This window comes from Dromiciops gliroides, chromosome 1 (assembly GCF_019393635.1).
Source record: "Dromiciops gliroides isolate mDroGli1 chromosome 1, mDroGli1.pri, whole genome shotgun sequence".
In the NCBI taxonomy this organism is placed as follows: Eukaryota; Metazoa; Chordata; class Mammalia; order Microbiotheria; family Microbiotheriidae; genus Dromiciops; species Dromiciops gliroides.
The window spans coordinates 170,210,399-170,223,781 of NC_057861.1; positions in this window are offsets into that span (position 1 = coordinate 170,210,399).

The following is a 13,383-nucleotide window of genomic DNA, read 5'->3' on the forward strand; positions in this document are numbered from 1 at the left end:
TGTCTAAGCTCTTGTTTTGGTCATGGTTTTCATGTAGACAAAAAATTTTCAGATTGTCTCTCCTGTATCTCTTTTCCAGGTCAGCAGTTTTTGCAAGAAGATATTTCACATTGCCCTCTATCTTTTTGTTCATTTGGATTTGCTTTATTATGTCTTGATTTCTCATAAAGTCATGAGCTTTAATTTGTTCAATCCTAATTCTTAGGCAATTATTTTCATCAAAGAGCTTTTATTTCCCCTTTTTCATTTGGCTTTTCAAGCTGTTGACTTTTTTTATCATGTCTTTCCTATATTTCCCTCATTTCTCTTTCCATTGTTTCCTCTACCTCTATAACTTTATCTTCAAAGTCCATTTTGAGTACTTCTATGGCCTGAGCCAATTCATATTTTTATTAGAAGCTTTAGCTGTAGGGGCCCTGACATCACTATCCTCTTCTGAGGGTGCACCTCAATTTTCCTTGTCCCTAGATAAGCTTTCTGTGGTTCACAATTTTCTCTGCCTGCTCATCTTGCTGGTCTTTTATTTGACTTTCTTTTTTTTTAATTTCTGGTAAGGCAATTGGGGTTAAGTGACTTGCCCAGGGTAACACAGCTAGTAAGGGTCAAGTGTCTGAGGCCAGATTTGAACTCAGGTCCTCCTGACTCCAGGGCCAGTGCTTTATCCACTGTGTGACCTAGCTGCCCCCTTTTACTTAGCTTTTAACTTCTTCTTAGTGTGGGTTCCTGCTTCCAGGTTATATTCTCCCAAGCTTCAGGTTGTCCCAGGTATTATGATTTAATGATGGGCAGTTTCTTCACTGGCCTGGCCTTTTCTCTGGTCTGCATATAACCCCAGGCCATCTTGCTAATTAACTAGGCAGCAAAACTTTGTGTGCTACTGGTTGTTAGCTCCAATGAGCCTGAACTCCTCTCCCACCTAGCTGTCACCACTCAAGGTTTCTTCCTGGTTTCCTGCTGGGGTAGGACATCCAAATACCCCCTTAACTCCTGCATATACCCCCATAGACTATCCCCCCATCCTGACCAGCTGTTCAGCCCTCTCACCATACTGTGAGCTTAGTTCCAGAAGACACCAGCACTACAGCTAATTTGGAGGCTCAGGGGTAAGTCTCTCTAATGCAGCCTGCCTCAGGCTGGGTCTGTATTGGTGTGATTGTGGGGCTGGCTCCCTCTCCTGCTGAACTTCCAAGCTGTCTTTGGCTGGAAATAATTTCAGTTATCTTTTTTTGAGTTCTGCTTCTCCAGGCATTGTTTTATGGCTGTGTTTGGAGGGGTTTTTTTGTTTATGTTTTTGGGTTGTTTTTTTTTTTTGGAGTAATTCAAAGTGATAAATATTTAACCAAAAAAAAATACAGTAGAATAAATATAATGTTAATATATGAATATCTGAGCCAATATGTAGTCATTGAATTGGTTTCTTGGATCCATTACCCTCTTTTTTAAAAAAATAAATATTTTATTTATAGTTTGGGGGTACGGTTTTTATCCCTCTTTCCCTCTCCTCTCCCCTCTCTGAGGTGAGAAACAATCATAAATGGGTTATACATGTATGATTATGTAAAACATTACCATATTTGTCATTTTCTACAAGAAAACATGATTAAAAAATGAAAGTGAAAAATAGCATGCTTCAGTCTGTTCCATCAATATCCATTCTTTCTTTGGAGGTAGATAGTATGTTTCATCAATAGTCCTTTGGTATTTTCTGGGGTCATTGTATTGTTCAGAATAGTCAAGTCCTTTACTGACATAGCTTGACCCACCAATAAATTAACTTTATGGTCTACTGATTAGGGGCAGCTAGATGCTACAGTAAATATAGCACAGAGCCTTTCATCTAGAAGACCTGAGTTCAAATTCAGCCTCAGAAACTTTTTAGTTGAATGACACTAAGTAAATCACCTACAACTTCTATTTGCCTCCATTTTTCAAACTGTAAAATAGAGGTAATAATAAAGGACCTACCACCCAGTGTTGTGAGGATCAAATGAGAAAATATTTGTGAAGTGCTTAGCACAGGACCTATCACATCCATGTATAACACATGCTTGTTTCCTGCTTTCCTGATGTAGCTCCATGTATATTCTGGACAATGTATTTTTTCACTTAAAAAACAACATTTGGGCAGTTAGACAAATCGCTTTCTCATTTTTACAGGTTACGCTGATCATTCTCTGTTCTTTTCTGGGGCTTGATACAATTGCTCTAACATAGTTGTTAATAAAGAACACTTGGAAAATATCACAATTTGTTCATTTTTTTCTTTTGTTTGCATTAGTTATAGTGTATCTTTCATGGCACTAGGGAACAAAATTGATTAACATTTTTTTCTTTGTTTTATACCTCATTTGATGTCAATACACAGTGGATTAGATAAAACACAATTATTTCCATAGTTGACATCTGTCATCAAGTTAAGCTCAAAATGACATAATCTTAATGTAGGAGGAATTCCTTATATGGAGAGATATTATGAAGTTCATTTTATTTCGGGTCATTTAAAAAAAATAAGTGAGAGAAAGTCACAATTTGTTCTGTTCTTTTTCCCTATCAACTGATGGCTATAAAAATGTAGTAATGCAAAAGAAAATAATGGTGAAAACTTGTCTGTTTCTGTATGTTTTTATTAAGGTAAACAATGCTACACTATATAAACCATTCTCCAAAAGTCAAATGTGGATCTATAGAAAAATAAAAATATATATTGATAGATCATTTCTACTCATGTATATTATCCCCTATCTGCTTTAATTTTTTTTTTAGTGAGGCAATTGGGGTTAAGTGACTTGCCCAGGGTCACACAGCTAGTAAGTGTTAAGTGTCTGAGGCTGGATTTGAAATCAGGTACTCCTGACTCTAGGGCCAGTGCTCTATCCACTGTGCCACCAGCTGCCCCTGCTTTAATTTTCAAAAAAAAAAATAAGGAAAATCTGGATTTTACCAAAAACTTTAGTTATAGGATCATTTTCTCTCATACCACTATTTGCCCATTTTTGAGATACTGGTCAGTTTTTTTCTCTAATACTTTGCTAAAGTACCGGCCCTCTAAATTGCTTTTGTTTGGGGCTGCCATATGTCTGTTTTGTCTCTTGCTGATGTCCTTACATTAAGTGCCTTTTCACATGAATAATAATTAACATTTACAAATGCTTAAAAATATTTTATTTAATTATTTGATTTGAGATAAACACTGATGCTATGAAGTTAATATTAAAATAATGGTTATCACCTTTTTATATATGAAGAAACAGTCTGAAGGAATTACAATATGCTCATGGACACAAAGCTATTTAATTCCAAGTATAAGATTTACTGTCTTTTTCTATGCTAGCATTTAAAATCCCAGAACATAGCATAGTATGTGACACAGAGCAATTGTTTAATAGATACTTCTTGATTGATTGACCTAAGTCTTCCTGACTTTAAATCCAGCACTCTACATACCTATATCTAGCATCCTATATATGTCTATATTTATCTACTTTTTCAAGATAACCTTTGTGTTCTTCTCAGTCAATGATTTGACACAGTAGAAGCTTATTATGAAATAACATATATGCATACACACACACACATATATATATACAAAATTATTTTTAAAAAATTAAAATATATGATTAGATGAGTTTCTATCAAAGTTATCAGTCTCTTCTGTTCTAACATTCTTCGATTTAAATAGAAGAACTTGACTATGGTTTTTTGTAGTAACCCTAAGTGAACCAAAGGAGATTTGAATATTTAGATTAAAATTAAAGAATGTACTGTGTGGATTTTGGGAGAAGCACAATTTAAAGAAATGCAAGGGAAAGCTACACAGGATGGAAAAATGGATAGTGGCAGATCTGGGACTAGAAACACGGTCTCATGGCATCTAGTAAGTATATTTTGTGCCATTCATTGCTGTCTCATGATGTAAACATTTGGAGAATATTAATAATAATAATGGTTCACAATTGAGACTATCTTGCTTCAAATCTTACTAAGTGCATTACATTGTTTCACTGCAGAGGAGAAAGAGACAAGCTACAAAATGACATATTTCCAGGACCATGTCCTATTGAACATCATTGAGTATTGATTTTTAAAGAGAATAAAAATCACAACCTTTTTAGAGGGCTAAGGGGAAAGGAAGAAGCATTTATTAAATGCATTCTATGTGCCAGGCAATGTGTTCAATACTTTTATAGATACTGACTCATTTGATCCTCACAACAACTCTTGATGATAGACTAAGGCAGACAAAGCAAAATTAATTGCCTGTACTACACATACTGTAAGGATCTGAGATCAAATTGAAGTGAGATATTTTTTCTTTGCTTCAGGCCCAGCAATCTCAGCAGCAACCACTTTGCTATGCCTAAGTCATAGAGGATGAACAGGAAAATTTCAAGTAGAATATCTTCACTCATGTGATGTTTGTGGGAAAATAGTTAATAATGGAAATACGTAGATGTAACATGAGTTAATGGTATATTAATATTTTAAGAAGGAAATGTGAGATGGGGATTGTTCCATCAAAATGACAACAATAATAAAAACTGTGTAAAAAATATTGACATCCCACAAAGATCTCAAGCCCCTAAATGTCCTTGAGACTGAAATTATCAAAGAAGGAGAAAATATTTACAATACATTGTGACCCTCAGGAAACTCAGGCCATATCTATTTATTGCCACAAAATTTAATTTTTACTGACTAAATATTATTTTTTCTTTATTTAGCATTCATTTATTGATTTATTCATTCACCTAGCATTAAACAAATATTAATATCTTGCATAAATAACACTGTAATAAAGAATATGAGAGATAAAATAATACATAATTTTATTAATGGTAATCATAAATGTGGTGAGTACATAGCAGTTTTTCAATTAGCTTTTCTTGAATAGAATGAAGTAACAATTGTATCAATAGAATCATATTAACAGTATTACAATACAAAACACAAACAAAACCATAGAGACTTTATATATGAATTCAAAGGATTAATAATCTAGTTTGGTAACTAGGCATCATTTCTACATGGAACAATTGAAACATTCCAACACAATTTGGAACTTCCCTCTCCCTCCTCAAATAATCTCATTTAGCAAGTATTATGAGTTTTGCCAACCCCATTTACACATCACCACTCTCTCTGCTACTTGATTTTGGTACCAGATTCATTCATTCTCATCATTCCAAATTCTAGGGCAATCCAGGGTCATATTTGGATAATGTCTCATTAATTGCTAACTTACACCTCATTAATTATTTAACTAGATTGAAAACTGCCATCTACAACTATAGAAACTTCTTTTGTAATAACTAGTTGTTCATGTGTTTCTTTATTAAAACTTCTAATCTTGGGCAGCTAGGTCGTGCAGTGGATAGAACACCGGCCCTGGAGTCAGGAGTACCTGAGTTCAAATCCAGCCTCGGACACTTAACACTTACTAGCTGTGTGACCTTGGGCAAGTCACTTAACCCCAATTGCCTCACTAAAAAAAAAAAAAAAACGAAACAAAAAAACAACTTCTAATCTTTAATAAATAAATAAATATCAAAGTTATTCAAAATCTTACTAATGTGACATCAATAATAAAAAAGCAAAAATATTTATAATATTTGAACTGTGAAACAAATCATAGTCCAAGTATCCTCCAACCATCAGTGTAGTTTCAGAAAAGTTCACTTCTTAAAATATACTTCCACACAATTTAGATAATTTAGAATAACAAAGTCTTTTCACATGTATCTTCTGTATTCTTTTTGTAAGAAAGAAGTCACAATATTTCTTAAATAAAGAGGATCTCTCTACTATTTCTCTATCATCTTCAACTTATCTTCTAGGATAGGAAAATAATCTCTTCCTCTTCTCTCAAGCCATCATTCTTAACAGTTTTTCTCTCCTCACTTCTCATAAAATTGTCCTCATAATGTGTTTTAGTAAAATACCAAGTTGAGAGTTTTCCCAAGAACACAATTTTTCTTCATTTCTCTTTTCTGTTTTTTTCCCAAAGTTTCTCCTAAGTCATCTCTTTTTTAATTCCCTCTTCTCAGTTTAACAAACTTCCCTCAACAGCTAAATCTTAAAAAACTTCATTTACCTCTTAAAGCTGTAGTAACAATAGCTAGCTTCTGTTGCTTATGAAATAGAGTTTTACTTATGTGAACAACATAATAAGAAAGACATGTATTTTGCTTAGTAGGATATAAACCTCTTGAGAACAGTGAATATTTCTTTTTCTTGTCCTTTTATCTTCAGTGGTTAGCATAGTGCCTTGCATAAGAGCTTAGCAAATGTTTATACTACTGATTATTGTTTTTTTTTCACTTGTCCAAAAGGCAATTTCTTTATTAGTTGAAGTGTCAAATATATGTTTTAAAAAAAGAATGATAAGGAATCTTTGTCCATTGAATAGCCCATATAGCATTATGTTGAGAAAAAAAAATATTGATTTGGGAAACATCAAAAATCCTAAAACTGCATGTCTAGTTTCAGGGCACAGAGAATGTTACACATAAAAAGCTGAATGATATTTTTGTTTTTTCTTGGGGGATTTTGTTTTTCTTTTGTCTGTAATGGGATTTTTTTGGTTTGTTTGTTTTCTGATGATTATTGTTTTTTTTTATGAACTAAGTGAATGATAGGGTGATATAGCCCAAAAGCAAAGTCCAGAGAGAATTCCAAATAGGGAAAAATTAAAATGGAGTAGACCTCCAATGATGGGTTTTCTATTTTTAGTGTGATTAGTCATGTAAGCTGTCCAATTCAGTTGTTAATATGGCTTAGATAATGGGATTGACCAATTATTCTAGTATTTTACTTTGTGCACAAAACAAAACAAACAAACAAACAAAAAACCCACCTTAGAATGGAAATACAACATTATAGACTTCTGATAGGAATCCTAAAGATAATCTAATCTGCTATAGCATAGCACAATAAAGAACAAGATTTGGAGATCAGAGGACAGGAATTACAATCTTGTCTCACATTTACTGGTTCCAAGACCCTGGGCAAATCACTTACCTTTTCTGAGCCCAGGTTTCTTCAGTTGTATTGAGGTTATAAACAACAGCCAAGCAAAAGGCTTGTTATAAGAAACAAATGAAATGATTTATACAAAGCACTTGGCAAACCTTTAAGGAGCTTTTTATTATGGGGCTTTTGATTAAGAAAGGATATTAAATAAAAATGTCAATTTACATTTATATGCAAAGGACTTTCCTCAAACAATTCTTCTAGTTAGGAAGTATAAGTATTGTGTTGTGTTTTTTTTTTTATTAAATTTTTTTGGACACCTTTAAATTTTGGACACCTTTGACTTCTTTGATTCTTTTTTTTTTCTTTTACATTTTCTGGATTTTCCTTATATTTTTGTTTCTCTTCTAGAGAAACATTCCTTAGAATAGATTTTTTAAAAATAAAACAAAAGAGGAAAACAGAAAGAAAATCAGCAAAACTAATCGATACTATGAAAAACACTTGATATTAGACACAATGCTCCATACCTATTGGACGACCCTTCTCTGACATCTGCAAACATGTAAGGGGTGGTGTCTTCTCATGTGTGATTATCCATAGTTTACAGATAAGAAAACTTAGATCCAGAATGGGTATGTACACAGAGAGTAAACTCCAGCACCAGGACTCCAAGGTGGGTCACTAACTTCAAGTCCTAGGTTCTTTATATTTTATAAAGGCAGCAACATATGTGCTTTATATCATCAGTGTGATTGGCCATGTAAGCTAATCCATTGTATTGTTTTGTTTTGTTTTTCTATTTTAGTTTTTTTGTGGGCTAATGAGGGTTAAGTGACTTGCCCAGGGTCACACAGCTAGTAAGTGTCAAGTGTCTGGATTGTATTGTTAATATGACAGATAATGATATTGAGCAGGAAAAGAAATGCCTTGTTAAAATAACAACAACAACAACAAAACCATTTATTCCTTATAAGAAGCCTGTAGCTTGTGTGTTATTTATTTTCCCATTTTATAGTTAAGGAAACAGAGGATCAGACAGGCTAAATGACTTGCCCAGAGTCACAGCACTAGTCTTATATAAATAGAATAAGGATAGAATGGGGTGGGCCTTGATCTTAAATTTGCATAAGACACCTACTAGCTCTATGATCTTTTGAATTTCAGTTAACTTGTAAATTTTCTAATCTAAAAAAACAACACCTTAGTTTCTTAATCTGTAAAAATGTGGGATAAAAATAACAATAATAATTAGCTCAAGCATTCTCCTTACAGGGTTGTTGTGAAACTCAAATGAGATTAAAGTTATTAAAGGCTTTGCAAAGCTTAAAACAATAGAGTAATAGGATAGTTATTTCCATTTTTATCATTGTTGCCCTGGTTAAAATATACCTCAGAGTTCTCTTCCAGCCTTGTTCTGCAAATCACACTGCTAATTAATTGAAGAATTGGAACTACATTTCCTAATTCAGATTATAAACCCAGATTCCTTAAATCAGTCTAGTGCCTAAACTTGAGGACACAATTTAAAATGGTCAAATGGGACTGAATAGTAATTTCATAGAAGTGATCCAATAAGGGCAGAAAAGAATGGGAAAAAAATTGGTTGATGAATGACCTTAATGGATTTGAATGGATCTTGACATGTGAGTAAAAACTAGTATAAATTCAGTAAAAATTCAGCATAAACTATGAATGCTTGGAATACCTCATTCAGTTAAGGATGCCTCAGAGTGCCTGATTTATTGCCATGGTTATAGTGCATTTCCTAAAATATACCTTCAAAGTTTCTGTTCTTGCTCTCTCATGGCTGGAATTTTGAGGCAGTAAGAGAATAAATTTTGGGGATCAGATTGTTTTAATATTTATATTTAAATAAATCCACATATAATGAGAAAGAGGTTACTTTAGTCCTCCTCCCCATCCTATAACCCCAAAATAATTACCTTTGACCTAGTATATAATGTACTTGCTAAGAAGGGGAAAAATTAGTAAAGTGGAGGTTTGGCAAATTTTCTGAATAATATGTTTTATGTTGATGCCCAACTTGGATATTTCAGGCCACCAACATCAATGTCTAAGGTTACTCATATCAAATGTGCCCTTTGATCATATTAATTGAATAATTGTAACATCCTTACTTGACTTTGTTTCCCATAGACCTGGTCTCCTTATGTGTAGCATTCTTGTTTAAAATACTCTCTAAACATTAATTAATCATTTCAAAGCCACCATGTGATGGGTCAGCCCTCTCACCTCTTCATTCCAAAGTAGGGGAAACTAGGGCAGAAAGGTTAAGTTATTTGCCCTGGGCCAGTCTAAGGGGTAGGGTTGGGTCTCAGATATATTGAGCTTTCAGTTTTGTGGCCCACACATTATGGTAATATTATGTATTTCCCACTATCTATACACTCCATTGAAACTGATCATTTGTTAAGTTTCACATTGGAATGGTCTGTGGCAAATCCCTAATGTAAAAGCTGAATTTTGTCCTTGTAATCAATACTTTTAGACAATAGCTATTTACTTGTTTGATTGATTGTTTTTATCCTAACCTATGTAAATTTTCCTATACTCTAAGCTCTGTGCATCCTTAACTACCTGATGCCAGGTGCCTAAAGATTGAAGTAGGAAGAATTGTATAACTTACTACTCCTAGATGAGAATTAGTTATTCTTTGGTTACACCCAATTCTTTTTGACACCGCTTGGTGTTTTCTTGGTGGAGATACTGGAGTAGTTTGCCATTTCCTTCTCCAACTCACTTTACAGAGGGGGAACTAAGGTAAACAGTGTAAGTGACTTGCCCAGAGTTACATAGCTAGGAAGTGTCTGAGGCCAGATTCATACACAGGAAAATGAGTCTTTCTGATTCTAAGCCGAGTTATATAGCCATTACATCTCCTAACTGCCACATAAATGAGAATTACAATAGCTAGTGACATATCAGAGAAACTGAAGATTGACAAGATTGTTTTTCATTAGCAACTATAATTCTCCATAGGGGAATATTTTGGGGAAGAAGGTAAAATTATGGAACTATAAGGGAAGATATCAAGTCATTCTGCTTTCCTCTGATTCTTTATCTTCTATCCCTTCTATTTGATCCTTTCTTTCGGATGTCTTCTAATACTGTCGAGTATTAAACAATAGTTATGATAATGTGTGACTCAGGCATCAAGAAAGATGCTAATTATTACTTGATATCAGCTGTTACAACTGCATCATTTATCAATACTTACTATTTTGTCCTGTAGTTCAACAACCATACCAGTTTCAAAGAGAACTCTGTAATGATGGAGGGTGGATTGTAAAAAGTAAGAAAGGAAGAAAATTGAGTAAACAGTAACCAGAGACCTTTGCTATTGAGCCAAACATGAGATATAGTGGAAAAAGGAAAGAAAAGAAAGGGAAGGAAGGAACGAAGCAAAGAAGGAAAAGAAAGGAAAGAAGGAAGAAAAAGATAGAAACAAAGAAAATAATTCAGTAATGTATTTTTTTTAAGTCCCATTTAGAGCTAAACTAAACAGCAATCATTTAATCCAGGGCCTTCATTTTACAGTTGAGAAAACTAAGGCCCTGATAGAAGAAGAGACTGCCCAAAATAAACTAGCTTGGTAGAACTCGGACTCAAACTAACATCTTTGTGGAATGGATAATTGTTATTATCAATTTTTGGCTCAATTAATGACCCATTTTCAGAGTCAAGAAGAAATGAACATATAAATTGTGTTTTAGGATAAAGCAAAAATAGCAGAAAAGATGTTATTATCACTTTGCTTTTAATTTTTCAGATTGTGTTAATTTGTTAATTTTGTATGTTTATATAGGATATTTCATTTGATACTCTTATCATTGACATGAATATTTCATATGCACATACTTATATACAGATTACATAGATAGGAAAATAAAGATTTACATATAAATTTCTATGTGTATCTATGTAATATATGAGTGTGTGGTTATATATATCTATATATATTTCTATATATAGTATGTTTATACTACACATAGTATATATAGGATCTATATAGTTTATGTAATATGCACATGCATGTACACATGTATATATACAGTCATTATATATATAGATAACAAGTATATCTATCTGTCTGTCTATCTATCTATTTTTCTATCTATGTTATTTAGTCATTTTTCATCAATTCTTCTGACTCTCCATGACTCCATTTGAGATTTTCTTGACAGAGATAATGGAGTGATTTGCCCAGGGTCACATAACTAGTAAGAGTCTTAGGACAGGGGGCAGCTAGGTGGTGTAGTGGATATAGCATCAGCCCTGGATTCAGCAGGACCTGAGTTCAAACAGACACTTGACACTTACTAGCTGCGTGACCCTGGACAAGTCACTTAACCCTCATTGCCCCAACAAAAAATAAAATAAATACATAAAAAAAGAGTCTTAGGACAATTTGAACTCAGGAAGAGGATTCTTACTGATTCCAGGCCCAGCATTCCATCTACTGTGCCACCTAGATGCCCCTTATCCACGGTATAAAAGTATATAACATAATATTATACATGCATGCATGTGCATATGTGTATATAACATATATATATATATATATATATATATATAGTATTATACACAACTCTATATAAAATACCCATTTAATATTTCAGAGAAAACTATAGATGGCAAAGTGACAGACATGGGCAGTAGTAGGGCAACAAGAAAGAAAGTGATAAGGCTAAGAATAAAAAAGGCTTTTCTTGATTCTATCCACTGACATTTCACTTCTTTTTAGAGTCAAGATTTATTTAAAATAAATATTTTCTTTTTGAAAATATTTTGAGATAATTAAGAACTGTAATGAATGTGGATGTGGTTTCAAATAGCAAAGTGGTAATGCTAAGCTATAGAATCATAAATAAACATATTTCTGGTGGAAAAGTCACAAGTATAAATTAGAACAGGCTGGACTACTTGTCTCTAGAAATCTTGTTAGTGAGACTTACTTATACAAGAGAAAGGACACATGTTAATTCATTGTTTCAGAATCTACCAGTAGTACATGCTTCTATGAAAATTCTGTTTGTTTATGTTCCATTCCATGTAACACATTATGTCATAGCTTGAAAGTTGAATACCTTCCCCACCCCCAAATATTTTATCATTAATAAGGTCTAGTTAATTAAGCCATTTGTCTGAAAGAATTTTTTTTTAAAGTGCTAAATTAAAGGTGTTGACTGTCAATATATTTGCTTCTCATAGTAAATAAAGTGTGGCCCTGGAAGGCTGATGCACTTTCTTTCCTAGTGAGCAATTTACTATAGTGTTGCGATTCCTCATTGAAGCAAATATCTTTATTCTGGAAGCTGTCAAGCTCTTACCCCAAAGTACATTATGAGGTTTTTACCACCTAATTATTATTATGGTCGACATTTTATTTACTTCAAAGTGGTTTGGTGCTAATTGATTAGGTTGCACCATGTCATGAAAGCACAGATGCCAGGCCAGAGTATTACATTATATACCGGGAAAGGATTGAGACAAAGGCCTCCCTCCTTCCTCCCAAAGAGAAAGAGCCTAGCAGTGCTGCTGTGCTGGCAAGACACGCTCCTCTTTTAGTGGGTGGTCCATTGGGAGGGTAATTGGAGCTCTGCAGTACGTCCACTACAATCAACACAAGGGTACAATAGCTGCTCTGTAGGGAATTGGTGGAGGAGAATTTGTTTAAATAAAATTGCAAGGTTGTCAGAATGTTAAAGCAATTCTTGAATGCTCTGTGCATCGTCTCAGGGAATTTAGACTTAGATCCATTTATTTTCAGAGACAAAGCACTAATAGAAGAGGGAGCAACGGTGTAATAGAAAATGAAAGGTTGTATGTTATTATCATCCACATGCTGATGGTATGTAACAAACTGTTCTATGAGCTAATTTCTTACTGTGTACAAATGTTAACCAATATGGAGTTCCATTCTTATGCTGTGCCTAGAAAACAAAGATCAGATGGTAATAAGGAGTGATTTTGTTTTATTCTTTTATACTGGGCCTCAGTGTCCAAGGTAAGCAAACTTTAAAAAGAGGATACTGGAACTTGGAATTGTCCAGTCAAAGTTCTGAGAAGGAGTTGTACTCAGTGCTGTTTATCCAATAACATAAATGTGTCAAACTAGACATGCATTATCCTCTGCGCATGTAGGACCAAAGAGAATGTTACTTCAGCCTCAGAAATTATCACAGCCTCTGGGCTCAAGACTCAAAAGAAATTAAGTCATGGCTAAACCAAATTATACCTTGAGAAAGTCAGAATTAAAATCATGGCCCATGGCCATGGTCCTGAACATCATTAGGTTACTGAAGCTCACTGTCACCAGGTGATTCAGCACTCAGACAGGGAAAAGTAACCGCAGGAAGCACTGATGTCAATGTTAGAGAGTAGAAACAT